This window comes from Larus michahellis, chromosome 14 (assembly GCF_964199755.1).
Source record: "Larus michahellis chromosome 14, bLarMic1.1, whole genome shotgun sequence".
Lineage (NCBI taxonomy): Eukaryota > Metazoa > Chordata > Aves > Charadriiformes > Laridae > Larus > Larus michahellis.
Genome location: NC_133909.1, coordinates 9,163,103 through 9,187,748, shown reverse-complemented (window position 1 = coordinate 9,187,748; position 24,646 = coordinate 9,163,103). Strand labels below are relative to the sequence as shown.

Genomic DNA, 24,646 nt, shown 5'->3' with positions numbered 1-24,646 from the left:
TAGCTGCTATAACAGACCAATGGTATGATTATAAATATGTCCGAGGGGCTTTCTGTGAATTATTTTGATTTATTTTCAAATTACTGCTCACGTATGTCCTGTCGTGCTTCCTATATGGCTCATGAGCCTTTTTTCTTCAGATCCCAGTTTAAACAGTGGGGCAGGGAGTTATTCTCTGGTATGTCTTACCGTGTATTTCTGTTAACTCCCCTTCACTCTCGTTTGCAAGACACGTAACCACCCTTTCACTTCCCCCGATAGCAAACCAGATGAGCAGAATAACCTGGGATTGAGCTACAAAGAGTTTAAGGACACGTCTGCACTGTGCAATGGAGCATGGTGAATACAGTTTTAGGGAATATGTGTTTGTGTCTAACAGCTGCCACAAGCAGTTTTGCCCAGTGCACGGTACTATGTCAAGGCACTACTCAGGTCCAAAAAACCAGGGCTAATTAGCCCCGTTACCCTCATACAACTACCTTGCTGCCGGTTTTGGAGCTGGCTTGCAGCATTCCCATAGGCTTGCTCAGACCAACGTGCAGAATTACTTGCTCAAAGTCACACCAGAAATCAATGGCAGCAGCAGGAAAAGAGCCCAGACGTCTTTAATATCAGCCCTGGCTCAAAGTCACCAGGCTCTCTCCTTCCCAAGCACAATAACCCTCCTTTTGCAGTACACAGACAGGGTATTGGAGAAGCTGCACAACTCACAACACACGTAGAGCACCACACGTGAAACCAAATCACAAGAGTATCATTAACTAACAAACTGTTCTGGTCCAGGACAATTGAAAATCTGGCCTTTTGCCTCTATCATCGTGACGGACCTGTACAAATAAATTACATCTGTATTAAACAGTTGAGAATTTGCACAGCCTTGAAAAGCAAATGAAGTTTTTACTTGGCTACGAACTGCCATGTTTGCTCATGTACAAGCCCTGAGAGGCAGCCCCTGCTCTGGATGGCACAGCAATAAATCCTGAGTTTCCCCGGTCACCCCCTCGTCTCCACTGGAGATCCTTCACACTCACACCGCTGTGGCCGCCTGCAGGCTCTGACCCTTAATACATGAACTAGTGACACTCAATGCCTAGAAGGAGAAATTCAGTTATCTACAGCAACTAAAATAACACTGTGCAGCTTGTCGTACCCAGTCCAATTTGTTCCATAGTTTTTCAGAGACACCAGGGAAATACTCCATTCTCCAGTTCAGCAAGCTTCATCCACAGTATATATTGCTTCCTAAAGAGTTGCTACAATGGTAAAGAAAAAGAAAAAAGAATAGAGGCTTAGAAGAAAACTACAAACTTTCCACCATGAATCCCACCAACTTCTGTTACTGAATTTAAGTCTAAAGCCATTTTATCTTTGAGACAATTGCTAGCCTCTTCTGTTTTCTTAAACTACTTGCTTTGGTCCAATTGCGCACTGATTTATACTTGCTTTTGACTTCACTTGTTTAGGTGTAAGCGATGGGAAAAATGGCACTAAATTTCATTGCTTTAAACATTCCTTGAATCCATAGGTAACACAGGCAGACTGACTTTGTAAGTTATTGTTATCTTTGTTTCCCAAAAATCACAGTAGTTGAATCCATTATGGTTTTTTCCATGCACAAACAAAATTCATATCCTTTCAGCTTAAATTATTTTTAGATGGTGAGATGCAGAAGTAAGAACAATGACAAAGCACAGTGGGTTTCTCTCAATACATTTGGAGCAAAACCAAGATGGAGCTGTTTTCAGCACGCAGCAGACTCTCAGAAAATTGCACTCACAGTACACGGCAGATGTAATAAATTTCCATGCCTCTGGCCAGAACATCCAAGCACTGGTTTCTCTGCCCCAAACCAGAGAGAAAGGGAGTTCAGATAAAAGGTTCTTTCTGGGGCTATTTTTCTTCTATTCATTGCCACTTGAATGACAAAGAATTCCTCCTGATTTTGTAAAAACTCTTTATGGGAAGTTTGTTTGGCAGCTGCTGGTACGGGATGGAAGCTGGTGTAACTATCCCATTCCCCACAAACACCCTCAGGGCTCTCGTGAGCAGCACCGAGACTTTCTGGAGACCCCGTGGAGATAACAGAGGGCTTCAAAGCGAGATTACAACAGCAAGAAAGAACTGGATGAGCAGTCAGGAAGAAATAAGTAAAGGAGCCATCGAATTTTTCTTTTGGGTATTTGGTTTCATAAATCTTCAGATGAGCCAACTTTTCCATTTCGGAAATCAAATCTCAACTCGATTCTCCTTGCCAATAACAAAACAGAAGATGCTATATCTGTCTGCCCACACAGCCTATTACACGGCCTCCAGTTGTGCCATCTCTTCTTGGTACTGATACTGAAGAAGGAAAAATTAAAGCACAGAAGAAATGCCTTTTTGATGTGCGAGCCCCAGAAGGATCCAGACCACACTAATTTAAGCCCTCTCGGTGCTAACAAGGAACAGCTATTACCGTGGGTACTTACAAACTAGAAGAAAGCATTCCTTCTGTGGGAAGAACTCAACAACGGCTTCCCTGGAGGGTCTTAACTTCATAAAATCATGTTAAGGAAAAGAAGAAATCAATAAATACACTTGTTAGAGGAGGAAGTCAGAAGCTGTGGCCCTGCTGAGGCCAGTCCTGCCCCAGGGAGCTTAAAGATGGGCCCAGGGGGAGGCCCACGGACTCAGACCGCAGAAATGCAGTGAGGTTTGTAGAGAGCCAGAGTGTGACTGAGCTGGAGACCTCTCGCGTACAGCAGCCTCACTGCACAGGCTGGGCCAGCTTCTAACGCCAGTTTTTGTAACTCACCTGTGAAGCCAACTTGAAAAAAAAAAATAATTTTGAAATCTTCCTGTTGTAACTGCACATACAGGTTTTGAATACTCACGCTGTCCTTGATTGGAAATCTGGGGAGTGGGTCTTTAACCTGCATCAGTCACACTCTACTTGCAACAGCCTTTCCTTTATTAATAAAAAACTGCCTGCGCTGTTTCTCATACTGCTGACCCTAGGGTAAGTATTTCAAAACCACTTGGTTTGTTCACTGTTATTTTCACTGCATGGAAACATGGAAAACAAAAAAAAAACCAACCAAGAAACAAAGCTTTCTACACTGTCACACAGCCCAGTGCTGGACCGCAAACGTCCATCCTGCCTGCCTGGGACGGACTGCTCAAGCAATCCCCTTTAGCAGGTAGCAAATGTCCTCCAAAAGTGCCACCTGGCACAACTGCTCATTGCTTCCTAATCCTCCTGGAATAGCATTTTCCAGACAACTCCTATCATACACCGAGCATTCTCCGTACGTTCGCAAAATTAAGTCAAATACAAATTTGGTTTGACATCTCCTGCAAGAATCCTTTATCGTCAAAATTTGGCAGCTAAGAGACAGAAGTTGTTTCTGACCTAATGGTTTCCCGCCCTCTTCAGGTAAATTCTTATGTTGGGAGACATTTGCACCTCAGAGCTTATTTTTCTTATATATTGAACTAACCCCATGCAAAAAACCCAGCAAAGTGTTAAATGAAAAGGATAAAATGTATTCAGCCAATTTTCTCCTCTGTCCAAGCTCTGTTGAAGGCAGACAAGTTCACAGAGACTCTTGCCTCTCCACGGTCCTCCCTGATTTGGGGCATAAAGTACCTCCAAGTCAGACCTGATTTACCTTGCTCTGCTGTGGCAAAGCTGCGGGAGCTATTGCAGCAGCTGGGGTTGCAGAGCTCTAACCGTAACCGCCATTACGCATCCGTATTTCTGATATTTCCATGCACTGAAGTTATTTCATGGTGGGCACATCTGCTCCATTTATGGCCCCATTCTACCACTGTGGAGAAGACATTACCTCGTATTCCTGAACAAGAACTACTAAGGGAAGGAGTGAAAGCCTCCTGGTTTGTGCCAAGAGCTGCGAGAATCTCTCAGCGCTAGTAACGGCAAAATGCATGGCCTCAAAAAGAGAGGGGCCTTGCACAGAAATGAACGGCTCCTGGAAAACCTGACCTCTAATCAACTCACAGCAGTTCTGAAGGGAACTTGACTTTGAAGTTTTTGCTGTGGAGTCCACCCTAGTAGCAAAGGGTAAGATGAGATAAATTTACAAGTCCTCAGTTACCACAACTGATTATATTTGCCTAGACAGTAAGTTGACATGTAGACATCTACGGATGGATACCTTTAATTCCATATGCAAGGAGCTGATATTCTCGAGGCTACAAGTCCCCCACTTTCATACAGAAGAGTCGTACCACAAGCAGAAGGAACAAACAAGATCCTGTGATTAACACACCAGTCATTTCATGAGGAAAGCACAATTCCTGCTACAGACTCATGACATGAGTTTTGCCCCCTGCCTCAGTTTCCTACCTACAACCTGGCGACTGGAATTGCCCCTGTGTCCTGCTCTCAGTGTGGACTGCAAGGTCCTCAAGGCAGGAACTGTTTTTTAGTTGGTGCTTTTATCACGCTGTGCTCTCGGATGTCCCAGTCTCGGTGGGTTCTGTGGCCTCAGCTGCACAAGTGATAACACAGCTCTTCCAAGGATGACCTTGTCTCCTGTTCCCCAATTTCCCCACTTATCTCAGCAGCCTCTTTTAAAGTAACTTTGTGTGGGGTGTTAAGGTCCTTGGTTGAAGTGTTGTAGGAATTCTTTAATTACTTCTAAGCCCAGCTATTTGCAATTCAGAATGTGGAATTTCTGGAGTAGGCTCCAGCAACACAGTTTCTCCTTTTTATCTTCTATTTCAAGGAAGAGCGACAGCAAAAGTTAAATGCTGTTTTTATTTAGTGCTGTTTGATTGAAAGATTAAGGGTTGAATTTCTAATTTGAAGAGCAATTCTCAATAGAGATGCAATATTTGTATCTATTAAGGACAAGGTGCCCCTGAAATTGCAATCTGCTGCTCTTCAGAAGTTTTAAATTTCAGGAAATTATAGCTTTCTACCTTCTCTACAAAAAAATATATGTAGTTTTATGATAACAAAAGTGCCTCAAGCAGAATATACATGTATTTCAAATAAAAAAGGTAAGCCAGTTAACCTTCAAACAAGGCGTCTCTTCCAGCCGCTAGTAGCGTCATAATAAAACAGCTGTTGATCTTATTTCACGGCCACCTCCCTTTGTAGCACGCAGATCCTGTTCCATGCAGCTGTATTTCCCATTCTTCAAGACAAATCCTTTCCAGTTCCAGATCATCCCAGTTCTGCTGCGCAGCAAATGGAATGTGGGGATAACTACAAGGCAAACATTTGGAAACAGACAGTATTAAATCCCCCAGACATCGTCTGCATGAGGAAGCATCTTCTCATCATCCTGTAACATCCTCCTGCCAAAGGACATCCTTCCCTCCTCTGTCAGGGGTCCAGAATAAACAGACTCTCCTCCTGATCTCTGCACAAGCCAAATATGTCTACATGGCCCTCGGAAGACCCCTGTAGTGGTAATGGAGACACAGAGACCAAAAAATTATACGTCAGGCTACAAGGGGTGAACACCGAGATGCACACGAGCCTGCGTTAACCTAACCACTCTGCATAAAAACGTGTCGGCAGGGATTTCAGCATGGACTGATGTCCCATCGCCACCCCAGCTCCTACACAAACTCAGAAAAGTAGGAGTAAAGTGTGAGTTGCCATGAACTCTGTTTTTCACCCAAAGTAGCTCAGCCATGCCTACAAGAGCTGTGTTCCTTACTCCAGTTGCCGCACAGCCACAGCCCGAGCGACCCTGTTTGCAGGAACTGGTGCAGAGCAGAGAAAGCCTTGGCTGAGTCACAGAACGGTGGCAGCGAGAGCGCAGTAATGGAGACAACCCCGGCCCCCTCGTGAAAGGTGGGTTTACCCTAAAGGCTGCAAATACAGCTCAACACGATTGATCCTCACCCTGGCAGACCCTGAGACACGAAGCTGTCAAACTCATCACCCAAATAAAACGCTAGTGATCTACAGGCAGACCTCCCCTCCCCCAGCAGGTTCATTCAGATCATTATAAAATACCTGTACCCAGTCTGATGGTTGCAATTAACTCACGGAACTGTCAGAGGTTTCAAAAACGTAACAGTCAGGCTAGAAAGAAGAGGAAATGCCAGAGAACAACAAAACCGCCGACATTTTAAATGGGGAAAAAACGTTTCAGCCTTATTCTCAACGAGATTATTTCTGTCTAGAAAGCATTATGGCTATTTATATTAAATATTGTCTTAAGCTCTGTATAAAGCAACTCTCCCAGGCCATAGCAGCTTGCAACCTAAATTGGGAAGCGGTGGTGTTGTCACCCTCATTTTACAGATGCAAAATACAGGCATGGAGAGAAGACGTGACTTCTACAAAACAAGCATGACAAACACATGAACTGAATTTGATATCAGATGGTATATGGGAATGTTTTAACTGAAAGCCTTCCCTTTCCTGTCAGTGAATTTCCCGACTGCATACATCTAAATTCCTGTGGCTTTTGCTGCATTCACAGATTCGGGTTACTTCTGTTTCTACCAAATTTTGTAGGCTGCCCACTTAGAAGCAAAAACTACCAAGGCTGTTAGAGTTATTTCTCTCTCTTTCCATTTCCTTAAAGGAAACTGACTCCAGGCATCAAATACAAAGGCAGTTCTTGTGGGAACTTTCAAAGTTGCTTTTATGTCCGCCCATCTTTGTGCTAAAGTCACAGGCTGAATTACTGCTGGCACAGAAGGCTGGGCAGAGCGCGAATCCTGGTAGCGTGGGGGCGTTCTTGGGTAGCAGCTACAGGCACTTTCCCTGCATAGAGCAGGCAGGGTGCTTCTGGCCCTCAGCTGAAAGACTGACCTAAAATTCTGCATGCTCCATCGACGGGAGCTGGTTTGGGGTATTTAGGTGAGCCTGGCAGGCAGGCACTGGCATGGTTGAATACCACTCCCATCATAACTTGGCTTTAGCAAGGCTTTTGACACTGTCTCCCATAACATCCTCATTAGGAAGCTGAGGAAGTATGGGCTAGACGAGGGGACAGTGAGGTGGATCGAGAGCTGGCTGAGTGACAGAACTCAGAGGGTTGTGATCAGCGACACAGAGTCTAGCTGGAGGCCTGTAACCAGTGGTGTCCCCCAGGGGTCAATACTTGGTCCAATTTTGTTCAGCATATTCATTAATGACCTGGATGTTGGGACAGAGTGTATCCTCAGCAAGTTCGCTGATGATACCAAACTGGGTGGGGTGGCTGACACTCCAGAGGGCCGTGCTGCCATCCAGCATGACCTGGACAGGCTGGAGAGCTGGGCAAAGAAGAACCTAATGAGGTTCAACAAAAGCAAGTGCAAGGTCCTGCACCTGGGGAGGAAGAATGCTAAGCACCAGTATAGGTTAGGGGTGGACCTGCTGGGAAGTAGTTCTGAGGAGAAGGATCTAGGGGTCCTGGTAGACAGTAAATTATCCATGAGCCAGCAGTGTGCCCTTGTGGCCAAAAAGGCCAATGGAATCCTGGGCTGCATAGGGAAGACTGTGGCCAGCAGGTCAAGGGAGGTCATTCTCCCCCTCTACTCTGCACTGGTGAGGCCACAACTGTAATACTGTGTCCAGTTTTGGGCTCCCCAGTTCAAGAGGGACAGGGAACTGCTGGAGCGAGTCCAGTGAAGGGCAACTAAGATGACTGAGGGATTGGAGCATCTCCCTTATGAGGAAAGGCTGAAAGAGCTGGGACTCTTCAGCCTGGAGAAGAGAAGGCTGAGGGGAGACCTTATTAATGTTTATAAGTATCTAAAGGGTGGGTTTAAGGATGGTGTCAGACTTTCTTCAATGGTTCCCAGTGACAGGACGAGGGGCAATGGGCACAAGCTAGAACATAGGATGTTCCGTTCAAATACACAGAAAAACTTCTTTATGGTGAGGGTGACAGAGCACTGGAACAGGCTGCCCAGGGAGGTTGTGGAGTCCCCTTCTCTGGAGACTTTCAAGACTCGCCTGGATGCAGTGCTGAGTAATGTGCTCTGGGCAATCCTGCTCTAGCAGGGGAGTTGGACTAGATGATCTCTAGAGATCCCTTCCAACTCTGAAGATTCTGTGATTCTGTGATAACGCATCTTGGGAATCTTACACGTCTACAGGAACTGCTTTCACCCTAGAAGCAGGAGATAAGAAGAGCAGTATTACAGTAGGAAAACGGGTTAGATGAATCCTACATCTTTTCCTTTCTGACTATAAGGAAGTAGCATCTCCATCCTTGTACGGACCCATCAATACTGCATCACGTGGTTGGAGAGTCTGGCCTGCATTTGAGGAACTCCATTATGCATCTGTAGACATCACAGGTCTGCTGGCACAAGAAGTTTATAGTGCGTGCTCTTGATGCTAAATAAAATTATAACAACGTCTGGCATCCTGCCTCTAAGCATAACCTAAAACGAAGCTTCCTAAACTGATGCTTCAGAGGGCAGCAAAAGAATAAATAAACCCCTTAGTAATATGTCTAGCCAACCGTACAATGCTTTACATGAAGAAAAACAGCTTTCCCGAGCCCAATAGGAAATCATTTTGTGCCCTGAAGCATGAGATTTGTTTACCCTTAACTTAACATGCATAATGCTAGTTTTGTCTTTTTGCAATGAAATTATCCATTCCCTTTATAAATCTGGCTCTTCAGGTTCCCCTGAAGAAGCTTATGGCATAACTTAGAGAAATAAACCAATGGAATTAAACCATGAGGGAAATTACTGTTATTTCTCCTAAAATATCTCAACACCTCTACAAGGCTGGACAAAAGTTCACACACACACACATCCCGACAAGCACTTTCCTGAGCAGTATTTTGCTGTTAATACTAGCATACTAGAGTGTTGGCTAAATAAAAAGATATATTTTGTATTTAATTCCCCCTTGAAATGCAGCACTGAAAGTGCAAATAAGAAAGAAAACTGAAGACACTGGAGATTCTGGATTCTTTTTCTTCCTGTTTTCAACACAGCATTGATTTTGGAGGCTGACGTTAAGAATCCCACAGACACCTCAGGCAGACACCATTCCTTAGTGCACGGGGGTCCCACCCTGAGGACCCCCGTGTCGTGGGTCAGATACCCAACAGCGCAATTCCATTGCACATTTTAAAGACCTACAGTTTTATGGAGGAGATATAGCTTCTATGAAATCGTGAAGGGCTTGCACGGCAAGATTCTGCTAACAGGTCTTTTCCAGAAATGTGGATTTACACCAAAGATTAATTTGTTCTAGCAGCTTTGTGGTGTTTTGGCTGCCCCTGAGTTCCCCACACACAGATTTAATCAAATCTCAGATGCTCTTTTTCTCTCATGGGAAGCAAAAGGGTAGAAAAAGCTGCTTGCAAAGGTTAAAGATATTCTTTTTGAAGGCCCTCCAGTGAGAACCGAAAACATTATTCCAGAGAGAATAAATACTGCTAATCCATAGCTGATACACTCGTAAATATTGACGAGCACAATATTTGCTGAAGGGCATAATAAATACCTTTCATATTGACATCCAAACAACAATGCAGGAGAGTAAATAGCATGGCCATAGCAGCACGGCTAGTTTTTTTTCCTTTCTTATACCTGTTCATGTGCTGGGGTTGTGTATCTCCATTACACCCCTGGTATTAAGTCTTGCAAGAACTTGTTGCAGTTCCCAAGGGCGTTATTTCCATTACAAATAGTCATTGCACTGTAGCAAGACACAGAAAAAAGAGAAAAAAAAAAATCAACTGAGGCAATGCAGAGATAGTGGGGATTCGTAAGGGCTGCTGCCAGCCTGGTGAGGTTAAACTCCTTAGGCTCCTCTTTACAGTCACTGAAGAAAGACAGGCCCTCCCAGATGATAAGTCGAAGCAGCTAAATTAAGTTCTTGCTAGGAGTAGCCTCTGAGGTGTAGGATCCTGTCTTCATTAACTGTAATGGGAGCCCAGGTACATTAACCAGGGTGAACAGGGGCCTCACACCATCTACTTCAGCTATTTGACTGGGATTCAATTCAGAGCATGCAAAGTTGGGAGTCTGGATCCTATACAGACTGTAGCCTTCAGGCCACTTCAGACAGTGATTGAGGACAATTGAACTGGGGTGTCTTCATGCCTGTTCTAAGCCAACCCCAGTGTTTCTACTTTTTTTTTTTTTTTTTTTTTTTTAAATTTTCAATTGTTTTTCATCTGGGATGGCTCCTGGACTGAATTGCCCACACAAGCACCAAGGTGCCAGCCCTGGCACAAGGGAGGCAACAGCTCAGTAGCAGCTTGTGTTTAGATCACCCTAAAGCAGTTATGAAACTGCAGCCGCAGGTACTGGACTAGATGATATCAATATCCTCCTGGATTTTTACTGCCATGATCATTTTGATCGCTGTATCCTTAAACTAGTCTCCACCAGTCACCCTGCTATATCTCACTTCTTGCCAGTACTCAAGGAATTTCAGAGAAAGACAACCAATATCAAAATTTCATTATTGTTATAGGATAAATTCTATAATAAAGGCTTAAGGTAGGATACAAAACCTATCCGGAGAGAGAGAATGTCTCCACTGCAGAGTACGTGTGCTAGGAAAGCCAGATAAAGGATGGGAGAACACCTTATCCGTTGTTCAACAAAAGCCAAATTAATGGCTTACCTTCCTTTCCATGCAAGCTTTTACAAAAAAAAAAACCAACCAACGAAAACCAAACAAAATAACCCTGGCACGCAAGCATTTTTGCTAGAAGTGTCTGTATGTTTATCCTGATGCAAACCAGCAAGATCATAGTTACGCTATCGTAGCCACCCAACCCGAATCACAGCTCGGCTAGTCAGTCAGCTCAAAGAAGGAAGTAAAGAAAATTTTCAAAGAATCAGTCATCTAATTAATTCAAGGTTGTAGCATTATGTAAATAGATATCAGAAAAGGAGGAAGCCCTAAATGTGTCAACATTCACTCATGCAAATATTGACATTGAATCCAACAGGATTACTCCCCTGAGAAATGTTAAGTGTACACCTAAGTCTCTGTGGAATTTGGGCTTAGGTTTGTTGAATAAATAGCTTTCTGAGAATTATTCATTTTGTTATATATTGCATCATCTGTAGGAATACCGATACAGTAATTTGAATATTTCAGAAACACTGATTTGATAAAATATTCGGCTGGTCTCCTAATGCAGGTGAGGGATAAGACAGATACTCATAAAATGAGTCCAGGAAACACAACAAACTTAGTCACATTATGACAAACTTTATTCATTCCCTTAGAGTAATCAGGCTTATTAAAAACAAAGGCTAGTTAATATTTTATATTTGCAAGCATCTTTTCCCACTAATGCCCTACAGCATTTTGCAAGCTACATGCTGACAATATCTTAAATGCAGTCCCTCCTCCTGCGAGCCCAGTTGCAAAGCTCTCAGCAGAGTCCCCAGCTGCCACAGCACACATCGGTGGCAGCCCCCTCGCGAGGCACAAAATGAACCCATGAAATTTCATCTAAATTCTCACTCCTGTTAGCTCACATCCCTATTAACTCAATAATTACATCCCGGTCAAAAAAAACCCCATTCCCACTGAAATGAATGACAACCAGCAAAACTGAACGTGCTGTTATCTGTATTAGGGTATCTCCTAATATCTCCTCATCTAGGAAACTGTGCTTCAAAGCAATGGCTTAGACACCACTACGTGAGATAAAATTTGGAGAAGAGCTGGAGACACACATTCAAGCTTTCCATCTTTCGGGCTACAAAGCCTGGAGTGTCAATGGAAGGGGCTGGTGAGCGGGAAGAGGTGTAGGAAAGCAGCTCCATAGAGACAGCATTTCTCATCAGAGGAACCCACCCGTGTGCCAGGGACCAACGCAACTCCCAGCATCTCTCTTGCTCAAGCCTGGCTCTGAATCCAGCTCCTGGAGAAACCGCATGTCCAGATAGATGGCGAGGACAGGGCTTGGAGCGCGACCAGCAGCCGACAGGAGGTTTTGGAGATGAAGTACCGCTAGAGGACAGTGGAAGCTAAGAAATGCCTGGCTGAGCCCCTGGCGCTCGCAAACAGGCTGGGGGTCTGGAGACATTTCCTCCAGGAAATTCGGAGTCAGTAAATAACTGCCCACGCACGGTTCAGCGCATCGTGGCTCCTGTGTGCAGCAGGTAGAATCGAGCGGAGAAGGTTCGGGGCGGGGGGCACTGCTAAGTGTCGCTAAGGTGAGGGTCCGCTAAACGCTTTGGAGAGACATCGAAATTCACCGCCACGGGCCTGCCCCCCCCCAGCCTACCAGCAGGCAGGAGTGGCAACCACTGCAGTCAGGATTTAAAGAGTCTGATGGGCGTAACATGCTGAAATGGAATTGTTATCACTCAGAAAAAAAATAATCAGCTAGCAAGAGAGGTGACAGCTGTTTCTCTGATTCCATTTACATCTAATTTGTAGTGTTTACCTAATATCTTAGGTGCGTTACCAAAGACAGCTAAGAATATGCTTGCATTTCAGCAACTAATAAGTAAAAGTAGGTTTAATTTTGTGTGAGTGACTAACTCTACCATTTCTTGCTAAACAGCAGGGATACCGACAGAGGAAAAAAAAAATATATAAAAAATTGAAATCTCTGTTCTGGATTGCAGAACATTCTGCACAAACTCACACTGGATGTATCTGCGTGAAGACCTTGCAAAGGCTCTATAAAAGACTGCAGAATCATAGCAGATGGAAAAGATGTCATAGATCTGAACACAAGCGTGTCAATTAACCATGATCATGAAGAAAGTGCTTAACTAGAAAAACACTTAAGATATTTAACTAGTCAGCATACGAGCATGTTTAACCTTAGGTTCATCATATACACATCTTTAAGCGACATTCCTCGAGTGGTAATATGATACATCCCCTCTCCTTCAGGGTAGTTCCAACTTGAGACATCTCATGGTTTTAGCCCAAGTTTTGTGCCATTTCTAGTATTATTTCTAATTCTGCTCAGGTTTCTCCCATTTTTTAGGACTAGCTTACTGCTTGCAAGGCAGAATAGATGTAAAAATATATCACACCTGCCACAGCGCCTTTCGCACCTACGTGTCCTGGATCACTTTCCAACCATGGGAAGAGTCCCAGCATCACTATGAACTGGTTGCATTTAGATTTACAGCTGCAGCTGCCTGCTGTCCAGGGTGGGAATGATCTTTACAGCCCAGAAGCACTGCAGTGAGCGGCCTACAGCTCCGTGAGGAGTCAGTGGCAGAGCTGGAGAGGGAGCACAGAGTCCTGCCTTTTGATGCTGTGCTCCACTCCCTGGTGGAGCTAAGGGCCACGATATCCATGTGGATAGTTCTTAAGAACATTTCTCCAGAGCTATTAATATGTTACTGGCAGTTTATGGATCAACCTTCCTGCTCTCCCCCTACTGTTCTCAGACATGGAACAAAATGAAAAAAAAAAAAACTATTATGCCATTTTGCATTTCAATTAAGTATAATGGAACAGATTCCCAGTGGCTAGACTGGTATTTGCTGGTGTAGTCCTTTATGACCAGAAGCAGGGCAGATCCCAGTTTGCTATTGTGAAAAGTCCAGTGCCTACTCTGCATCCTACACTGCTGGGTACAGACCTTCGCCTAGAAATGCAGTTTTGCCTTGGAAAGAAACTGGCAGCTTTTTACACTTTCTCCCAACCTTGCTCACCCTCATGTGAAATAATAGTAAAGATCTGAAGCGACAGAATACTATGCCAATTTCTGTGGTTTTGGCAAAGCAGCTTACTATTGGCTTTTACATACGCAGTAGTTTGATGTTTACTGCAGGTTGGCAGCCCAGGAGTATCATTTTTAACATTCTCTAATTACACTGCTGCTGTCAATGAGCTAATGCCCGTGGGGGAGCGGGGGAGAGTCTGTGCCCCAGGAGCGGCTCCCTCTCTGTGTGGGGTTAAAGCATTATAAGATGTACAGAGAAATACGACCTCCCTTGATGACTGCAGATTAAAACATGGTCTCTACTAAAATTCACATCCTGCAGTTCTCAGTTCTGTTAATGGTGAAGATCGGACTAACTGTATGAACACAAAGTAAACCAAAGGGAGGACAAATGGACTTCTTTTCTTTTAAAAAAATTGCTTACAGAGCAGGAGGACAGAGTCACGATCTCTTGAAAAACGTACCTGCCAGATGTACGATGTACCAAAGAAATAGCAATCAGGCTGGTTTTCATACTGAATATGGCATGCAAGGGATGAATCAAGAGAAGTAATCCAGCCCTCTGCAGTCAGACCAGGCATTGCCATTGCTTGTAACCTCTTCTCTACAATAGCACAGAAAGATCCAGGTACCTGTTTAGTTCTGCTGTAGCATCACCTCAGAAATACCCTTGGAAAGGGCATCATGAGGAGGAGTTGTATATTTTCTCTGCAGAAAGGACTGGATTTTGAGTACTCTTTGAGGACCTATACCCACTGCAGGGTCATAAAAACATCAGTTCTTTACGCTGATAAAAAAACCTTCTACTTAAAGCAATGGAAGAAGCGGAATACACATTGTTCAGTGCCTTCAGTGCCTCAGAGTTGGGTATGTTGATCTGAGAAATCTAAACTTAAGGGAAACATCTGAAATTTTGACACTGTAGTCATGAAACGTATGTTCAAGGGATTATTTCAATTGCCTCCCCAAATTAAGGAATGCCTCTGTCTCTCTGTTAAGGCCTCTCTTCTCAGTTCACTCCTGAAGCAGGGGTTGCCTGTGAAATAATCAGCAGTAGTGACTTTGTGACTAAGGGAGAATAAAGCTCTGAAAAAAACCAGAAAAGAATGGAAGGAGAAAATGAACCTAGATTGCATTTCTTTAACTTCAGTATATTATTATTAGTTAAAATTCCCAAGGTAACCTCTATTTCCACCTATATGTAATAGTTTTCAATTTCAGTAGGTCTAGCAAGGACCGTGAAACCTCAAATGAAGACCAAGAAGCCTGGCTGTATGTATCACGTTGCAGCAGACCCTTAATACTTTAATTTCTGTGACCTTTCCGGCATGCGAATATATGGGTATTATCCACCAGGGAGAACTGAATAATGATCCTCCCCCCACCACAGTTTTTTTCCTTGCAAAATCATTCCTCAGCAAACCCAGATGGTGCAAAGGAGCCTGATGAGAAGAACGAGCTGGTTTTGAGTGCGGATGTCAGAGGACATATCCTGCATGTCTATGAAACAGCAAATGAAGCAGATGTTTGCCATTATTGCCCACTATTGAAGTACCAGCGTTTCTTCCTCACTAACCACATGCTGCAAGCGGCAATCATGCATCACCTTCTCCTCTTCTATTGGATACTCAGGCGTGTAATAAGTTGAATTTCATCTTGCTGATGAATCTTATTTTAGTTGTTTGGCGTGACAGGGCATTTCTTTGTTAAAAAGTGAATGGCGACATCTGGCTTTGGCAGGGTGACTAAAATGAGCTGCGTTTGGCCAACGCCTCTCCTGTTTCACCTTAATTTGCTGACACTAGATCCAGCAACACTTGCAGATGCAGAACAGGAAAGCAGACTGCAGAAGTCACCCTTTACACCTGCCCTATTTTGCCTTAGACAACTTTATCTCCGGTGGTGTAAAATGCCTCCGGTATTCCCTATGTCACTTGAATGGCGCCAGTGCTGTATCACCCACTAAGCAAAGGCACTAAGCCTGTAAGCACATATTCCCACTACTTCTGCTGGCTCCCCTGATGACAGCATTACTGTTCGCCAAACAAGCACTGAGTTCAGCTCTTTCTTGACCGTTTGTCCCAGCTCTGCACTTTTGCGGAGAGGCATGAGACCGTTCTGACACGGTTTGCAGGACTGGTGTAAGTTACTGCACAGCTAAACGATTGAGAACCAGACCTGTAATCTAGGGTCACTGGTGGCAGACTGCTGCTGTTTCATCCCCCTTGTAATAGCTTTCTTCCTTCACGATGAGTTATTGCACTCCTATTTTTGGCTGTGCTTCATTTGGAAAGTTGGCGCAGAAATATTGTTTGGCAGACACGGACCTGCCCTGGCAATCTACTGTTTTGGGGGTTCTTTGCTTTTAACTAATTCATTATATTGCTGTACTGCAACGTATATCACTTGTTTTCCCCTCCAGCACAGAGTGTTTATTAGACAACTACTCTCAGGAAACTTCCCCAAGACAAAAACTTAACCCTCAGCCTCCTCAGGAAGCTTGGCAGTCCTTATTACCGAGCACTAGAAAAAAAAGGCAGCTCAAGTACATTAACGCATACAATTATTAATAATAATATTTTGCCTTGTTATTAGTGAAAACTTACATCAACATCAGTGCCTTCACCTGGATTCATCCCTGAAGTAACAGGAGCTCATTACAGAGAGATTTGTCAGATTAAGCCTGGGTTTTGCTGGCTTCTCTCTCTCTTAATTCGCTAATGCGACTGTTCCCCATGACCCTAATATATGACAGTCATTTTAATGCTGGTAACTACCCTTCCAACTGGAGAAGGTAATGAATGCCAAAGACATTTAAAGATATCAGGAGTCAGCCCTGATTCTGGAGGCAGGAAGCAGTTCATGTTCCTTAAAAGCCAATTCCAGCAATTTCCTTTTGGTGCCCCGTTCATCAGAGAGATTTGGTGGAGTGCCCTTGGCATTGCTCTTTTCCATAACGGGTTACTGCAGATACTGATCTCAAAACAACCCTGAAGCTTCTGTCAGTTCAGCTGCAGGTTGAGGGCAAAATACTCTTCAGAAATACTGGAAAAGCTTTAGAATTTCAATCTCTGTCATAGAGATTGCAGTAAGTACACTATTGTGTTCACAAGTGTAGTCTAACTGCAAGGAATTTATTACAGCAAGTGGTTGGTGATTTAGAAAGACATGGTAATACTATACTTAAAATAACATAGGCCAAAGTCCACCCCACAGTAGAGTACTTGTCTTACAGAAGAGTTCCTATAGAGAAAGAGAAAGCAATGGAAAGTAGCGTTTGAGGCCCTCTCCTGTAGCCAGGTGCAGGGCCTGGTGGCACCAGGGTGAGCTCCGTCCTCCTGCACTTTCAGGGCAAGCTGCTCTTGAGCACCCTAGAGAATCACTGCTGTGGTGGGAGCCAGACGCTGGAGTTCCTGACCCTTCCAAATACCAAGTTTCCAGGTCACCTATCTAATCAACAAATGGAAATTGTTCCCTGAAGCAAACTGGCCGCTGGTGCGAGACCGGTGCAGTGGGCTCACATCATCTCTGCTCCCTGCTGCAAAACAGCCAAAGGCAACGGCAGAGACACTGGACATCACGGAGATCACTGGTCTATCAGCTTTCTGCCCATCACAATAAGTAATTCACTAAAGAACATTCTAGACCAGAAGTTATAAGTTTATAAAAGAGAAAAAACCCACCCTTTTGCGTTGCTCCCGTTGCAGCATGGCCCCAGTTCCCTGTGAGGCTTTGTGGGTTCTGCTGCAGCTCAGCCCAATGCTGGTGGGAGGTTAACTTTCAGAAGTAAAGAGCTGACACGTCACCAAGCACTTGATGCCTGCATTACAGTCTAAACCCAGGCAGTGTGCTCATCGTTAACTTTGTTGTCATTTTGCATATCAAATTCTCCTGCGAGTCACCCAGAGGAGCACAGATCAGCAGAGAACGATGAAGAATAGAAACGCTGTTCGTAATGTCCCCAAATCTTACACTTTACCACAGTTTTAAAAACATGCCTTGTGACACTTGCTAATAAAGCGCTGCACAGGAAAGCACAGCTTTAATCTTTGCATTGGATTCTGGATTTGTAGGAGTTTTGAGTAAATCTGTTTAGACGGTTGAGAAAAGCCTACTGCTAACCATCTGGGTTTACGCTGCTGCCTTGCCATTTGTTGACATCAGCAGTCCTTGAAATGTTCCCAACAAAGCATAATTTTTTTAATTTTTCACACCTGGGTAATTAAAACAGGTATGCATTGAACATTGGGACCCATTTTTAAAAGACATCATTTTCTCATCCCATAAATGTAATTTGCTATCAAATTAAGTATTTCCACACCCCATTTCTCCAGCACTTTAGCGCTTTAATTTGAAATACAGTTGATAGAAATTACTATTTTCAAGCAGCAGCCAGGTTTGGATGCAATTCTGAACTAAGCACTTGCCTTTTTCTTATGCACCTCAGTAGTTTATTGCCTTGGTGTGCAGCAAAGACAGTGAGAAATGGAAGGAAAAGCAATAAGAAGGGGAAAGGTACCTCATAAAATGGAGAGAGAGGGCAGGAAGATATGATTTGTTTTACAAGAGAGTTACCACTATAAGCCTTTCTTAGCAGAAATTCCAATTGTATGGAACTTGATTTTCAGTGCAGCATTTTGGAAGCAAGCTTGGCCAATTCAGAAGAAATAAGACATGATCCCTACAGCAAAATCATCACCTTAAAAAAAATATCCTAACTTGGAGTTTTGCAAGGCTTGGATACCTCGGCTTCATTCACAGCTTCCAGCTAAGACCCAAACAGACAACATACCAGTATCACACAAGAAATAATTTTCTTACAGTATTCCAAGCAACATACGCAATGTTGTTTATCTTATTCAGATAAATTGTCCTGGAGACCAAAGTAAATGATTTAGGTGAAAAGGGCTACCAAGACTGGGTTTTAAGAGCTGAGTTTCCTCCTGGGAGTGCAGAATACAGAAGCACTGTACATGGTGTTATAGTGACTTTCCTCCAATGATCAAACCACAAGATGCAGCAAAAACTGAGTTTCTCTGCGTTAGTGGACTGTAGTCTAACTATAACTGCAGCTTAATGCATTTTTTTTAAAGCGCTAGTTTCATTAGATTTATTTATTTATCGTTGTAGTGGAATGGTAACAAGTGACTCTGGAAGTCATGGATCACTGGCGTAATAGGAACCATTAGCTGTCACATCAGTGCAGATGAAGTCAGCTTTGACCTGTGAATTACTGTCACAATAAACTCCACTCCTGCAGATACCAATGGTATTCTTGTGGTACAGTGAATGTTAATTTGAAGTAAGTACTTTAATGAGGAACCTGAGAAATTAAAAAGAGTCTATCTGCTCTCAATCTTTGGTCTTACTTTAGAGCTGTACTTCTAATAAACATATTTGAATACGCAGAAAGTCGTGAGTTGCCCAACAAGGAGAACTAAGGAATAACAGCAAAGGGAAGGATAATTCCTTGCTTGACAGATGATTTACTGCCAAATATATATTCAGGCAAAGAACAACAAAGAAGCATGAATGCAAACTACATTTTTGTCACTAGTAAAGACACCCAGAAAACAAAAAAGGATAAAAGAAAATGCAAAGAATAATTGGAGATAATGATGGTAATTTGTTTCCCTATTCTGAGATAATTGATCCACACTGAAGACGTAATTATAGTACATTAAAGAGATTAAACATAAAGTCTGAGGCACAGAGTGAAGACAAGCATGCGCTGAGATACTGTAATTATGACATTTTGGGAGTCATAATATTTTGATGTTGGCCTTTCAAAATTCAGGGACAATGGCAATACAGCAAGCATCATTTCAGTTGTCAAATGTCTGCTGTTTCTTTCCCTTTTCTTGTTTCTTCGGGCTGCAGTCTCTGACAGAGTGCCTGCTGCCAGCAAGAAGCAAGTTAAATGATGTGACAGTCCATTTGGTTAGGGATGACAATTCTGCTGCTCAGGTTGTCTTCTTTTGATTGCTAATCACACTTCAGAAAAGGCGATTCATTTACTCAAGGGGCTTCTAAACCTTCAAGTCTTTGCTTGTTTGTTTCCAGACCTCTTTCTTCCCTCTAGGTGATTTTGTGCCTTTCTCCTTATTGATGCAGTACCCGCGGTGAGGTAGAGTTTTGAGCCATTAATGTTCCACCTGTCACATAGGGCAGTATGTGACACTCAGGGCTGGGCTATAGCAGCAGCCAGCAGACTTCAGCCTTAATTATCCTCTTTTGTTATCAGCCTTGGAAGAGCTCCTGAAACAGGGAAGCCCCCCATCCTGTCTAGTACGGCTCTGGATATTCATTGTTAATGCATTGCAGACATGTGCAATGACAACAGCTTTTAACTATTTAGAATATACATTTCTGTGCTGTCAGTCAACCAGTTCCTTCGGGAGGATAAAAGGAATGACTCAAATATAGAAATTCAAATCCCAGGGAGGAAGGAAGACTCCAGTGAATTCAGTACTGTTTGCTGTTACTTCTATTATTCTGTGTTAATGTACTTTTTCTGTGTAAGGCATCCTTTGTTTACTTTATTGAATAATGGATATAGAATGCTAATTACAGAACATACCTAGGTTTAGACTTATTTCGGTTTGTTAGTTTGATATCTTTTCTGGGGCAGTATCTATATGATATCCTGATTGATTTACAAGTTCCTTATCACTTATCTATAAACTATTCCTTAAGTATGTCAAAGAGGAAGTTATTCCTTTTCTGAGCCTGCACTTTTCTGACCAACATATTTCAAAAGGAGGGTGTAAACTGAAAAGGATAAAACACAACTGCGCTGGAAACGAGAGAAAAATCTGGTAGGTCTACTACAACCCACACTGACGGACTTGGATTACGCTAAGCATTTCAGAAGAGATCAAAAGTATTAAAACACAAATAAACCACAAAAAGATTTAAATGCATTCAACCTATAGCCAACACCAACAAGCACAAGGAAAAGCTTCGGTTGATAATCCAAGAGTTGCAGGAAAAACTACCAAACAGATAAACCAACCTTACATTTCTGGGAGTGCAGCTACCTCCTACCTGCCAAGTGGATAACTTGTTCCATGAACTAATTGGTCTTACTGGAGGCTTTGAGCAGTTGCTTTGCCCATCACCTTAAAAGCAACTTTCATTTAATTTCATCAGCTGGCATATGCACCAAGCGTGCCCTTTAAAGTTGTTAATCTGGACTCCAATTTCTTCTGTTACTGCCTTTGCAGAGAGCTAGAAGGAAGGAGCAAGGAAAGAAGGTTTAACTCCTTTGCAATTCTGTACTTGGGGCATCTGCAGCGTACCTGGTTTCCCCAGGCTTCGCTCACGCTCTCCTTCTGCCACTCCCTCAAGACCTCGGGGAGTGGAGACTGCCAACACGCTGTGGGCTTTAGCCTAGTCAAAGCCTGCTCAGAAAAGCCCTCCTACTGCAGAAGGACTGGAAAGGGAGGCAAAGCCAACTGATACATAAATATGCAGCTTCGTGCTCAAGTTTATTTTCAGGAAGCTGTTTCCATCCTGATGAAACCAAGAAGCTTTCAAGAGATGAAAGGACACTGGTACTAATGAGAATAGACAAATAAGTAATAAAAACATAGCCAAAAAAAAAGCTGAAAATTTGCTAGAGGAGACAAGAGAATCAAGTAAATTAAGCCCCAGATCTGCTGTTATATTTCCTACCAGAATCAGTACAATAATAACCCTTTAGGATTAATTTTGCCTCCATAGAGACAATTAGGTTGCAGTTGTTACTGCAACAGCTCTTTCAAGTATTTCCCTCGTCCCTTGTCTCACTCAACATAGAGATGGCTGAAACTCGCTCTTAATCTCCCCCAAATTCTCTTTTTTTAATCTGAGAGTTCCCTAAAAACTACTGAAAAGTCACTATGTTATAAAAACCAATTTGTTAAAAACAAAGGTTTAGTCCATCACTCAAGAAAGTGAAAATGTTGCACTTAAGGGAGTAAAAAACAGTACTGAAATAGATTAATGGAAGAAAGTAATGAAGGCAAGAAACAGCCCAGAACAAAAGGCCAAATGCTTCATATTAGACAGGAGGAGAGCAAAACCTGCAAGGTCATATATAATCTGGTCAGTTGGAAATTGTAAGCAGATGCATAAATGAAAGTAACAGTCAACAGTATCTAAAAAGTGGCTGCCAAAACTGTAAAAAAAGTTTATTCATGAGCAATGCAATTCATGAAATCCATTTTCCAGTGGCTTTGTGTTCTGTGTCCACTCCTCTACCTGCATGGTCCCCAGGTCCCTGCCATGGCCACCGTAGGCAGCTGGGCAGCGTGAGGACCCCTAGGTGCTCCCACTGACTGGGTGCTCCGCTCTGCCTTGGGCAGCTGGTGTCTTCTGACCCCGGGCAGTATCTGCTCCTCTCTCCACACGCCGGCTTCTGGAGAAGCTCTTATCATGCCTTATACCTCTCTGTCAAATTGCTTTGGGTGTAAACAACTGTTATTTTAGTTACTAAATTCTTTTTTCTTTTTAAAAATCGTATCTACATGTATGTTTTAAACTTCATGTGATATTTAGTCTTGTAAACTCTCTAGGACAGGGGCAGCCTTTTAGTGCCTCAAATGATGGGTGACAACCTGAGCTCTGCGTCACCATATTATGAACATTAAATCATACTAATAAAGGAAAAACATGAAGTTTATGCCTAGACAGTCTTCAGCTTTGTTTCTAGAAATGCACTTCTAAACTCAAGAACCAAAGGGAAAGAAGAAAATTTCCTCCACCTTTTCTCCTTTCCTTGTTCCTGAAGCTGCAGGTACTGATGGTGAAGCTGCTGATGAGAACCCATAAGCACAAATAACTTTGTTTAAATCCTCAGCAATGACAAGAAGCAATTTGGAACTGGGGGGAAGAACAATCAACATTTGGATTTTGCTGACTTCTATAATGCTGCACTTACTGAACTTTTTTTCCCCTTTATTGACTACAGAGAAGAAAGAAGAACGACTCGTCATTGTACTCCATTGATGAACAGAGACACAAACTAGCTTTTCTTGTCAATAAGAAAATATTGTACCATTTATTTTGGAGAGATCTCCAGCCCTTTCATTTTAATTTTTTTTAGGGAGAGATAAAACTCTCTGTACACTATGTAAGTAGTGAAACGGCTTCTTCGAAATTCTGGAGACAATAAAGCTCCTTTGATAATAGGCACGCATTGCACCTCTTCTCACCTCTCTGCTAACAGAGCTCATTCTTGTTAACTGGCTAAGAGCTGTGGAAAGATCTGTTTTAATTTTGCCGATATTTACCATTGCTGTTCTGCCAATCTTAACAATATCCATGTCTATCAGTTATGTGAAGAAAGATGCCATACACGTTCAAGCAGAAGTGCACAAAGTATTTTTCTTTGTATGGATGCAATCTCAGCTACAGGAGACAAAAAGGGAATCACGCTCTGGCAGACATCACTGTTACCTGTTTTCAAATGCGAGAACAAAAATTATAGCAAACTGCACGCGCAATACTTCATCAAGAAACAAGCAGGTCCTTCTGTCAGTGATCTTAAGGAGCTTACGGCAGAAAAATGTGGGGTGCTTATCTCTCTCCTATTTTTACAATTTCAACAATAGGGCACAATGTCTTCCACAGCACAACATGGTGAGGCAGAACGTTTCACAGATCAAACTGAGGCCAGTGGGTGCCCCCAAAAGGGCACACGGATTTAGCACAGGTACTGTAGCACTTCAACCTCTGCCTTGCCTTTAAAACATTTAAGGGTTTTCTAATTAATAAACTAGTAAACAACAGCTTCCATTTTGCCAGACCTGTCTCCATCTCACGCGGCCTGAGCTTTTTGGCCTAAGCATCCTATGGACCCACAAATCAGGCTTTGCCTTGTCTTACAATTAAAGTCGCTGGCTCTTAACCGCACTCTCCTTTCTATAGATACTTGTTTAAACCAGTCTTAAAATTTGCAAGAGATACTTGATCTAAAGTCTTTGACTTTCAGTTTGTTGTTTCATAATAAGAGGAAAAACACATCAGAAAGACGCATCTTTGAAGGATGAAATCTGCAACCCTTCAAACCCCCCAAAATATATCTCTGGTTATTGTACGCTGCTTTCCTACCCTCTCTCCAGTCTCCTACACCAGCCAGCAAGCACAGATGCTCACTATCATTTCCTAATTAAAGCCCTGGGGTGGGAAAACAGTTACTGTGGTACTATAAACCACCCTGAAAAGCATTTAAATACATGTTTAAACTTTAGCATGCATTCAAGAACCCTTCTTAACAGGGATGCTTCCTTGAACTGGAGTGCTGAGCTACAGCCGCTTCTGTGTCTCTTCAGCACATTTAAAAGGAGCTAATAAGAGAAGATGGTTATTGCCGGTGGTGACAGAAGTGGATAACCCTCTTGTTAAAACCACGCTGCACAGAGAGGGGTTGTTGATGTGTCCCAGCTTGCAAAAACACATAACAATATTGTCTACTTCGTTAACATCAAGGGCTGTCTCATCTCTAGAAAGAATCTCCTCCACCTGTTTTGTTTATCTAAAGCCCGAATTAGTACCTTGTTCTTCTACTCAAAAGCAATCCTGCAGAATGCAATGAAATCTGCTGCTGAACTGGTACACACTTAGAATAGTTCTCACAAAAAATTAAAACTTGCCTGATTGTTCTGGGTATCTGCAAGTAGGTCGCTAATTAATCTAAAAATATTTCTTCTCGGGTCAGGTCCATATTACTCTCTGCTTTGTGATAAATGCAAGTTCATATCCAAAGACAATGTTTACATTCATCACATGAGCTAAGCTTGTCTGCAGTAATTAATTCAAATGTTGCCCATTATTACTCCAAATAATAAAATATTTTTTCTTTATCATTAGCTAGCTAGGTCAGTGAACACAAGGGCAATGTATATCTTAAAATTCCCAGGAAAGCAGAGATTAGTTCCAACACTTATAAAACCCTAAATCGCTGTCAGCTCCATTACAGATTCCCAGATGTAAAGAAAGAAGGAAAAGTCGTACTATATGAACACACACACACACACAAATAAGGTAATTGCCTTTCCCCCTCTCTTTTT

At 42.8% G+C, this 24,646-nt stretch overlaps 1 protein-coding gene and 1 long non-coding RNA gene across 2 annotated transcripts in view; both read right to left on the bottom strand.

Moving 5' to 3' along the window:
- TOM1L1 (target of myb1 like 1 membrane trafficking protein) overlaps positions 1 to 3,282 on the bottom strand; it is a 61,194-nt gene extending 57,912 nt beyond the window's left edge. Inside the window, exons 1-2 of the mRNA XM_074607185.1 lie at positions 2,469 to 3,282; positions 1,151 to 1,253 (exon numbers count right to left, since the gene is read on the bottom strand). The gene's annotated coding sequence lies outside the window, so the exon portion shown is untranslated. The remainder of the gene's footprint in view (positions 1 to 1,150; positions 1,254 to 2,468) is intronic.
- A 1,006-nt stretch (positions 3,283 to 4,288) lies between these two features.
- Positions 4,289 to 24,646, bottom strand: part of LOC141751034 (uncharacterized) — a 142,489-nt gene continuing 122,131 nt past the window's right edge. Inside the window, exon 3 of the long non-coding RNA XR_012589847.1 lies at positions 4,289 to 5,215. This is a non-coding gene — a long non-coding RNA (uncharacterized LOC141751034). The remainder of the gene's footprint in view (positions 5,216 to 24,646) is intronic.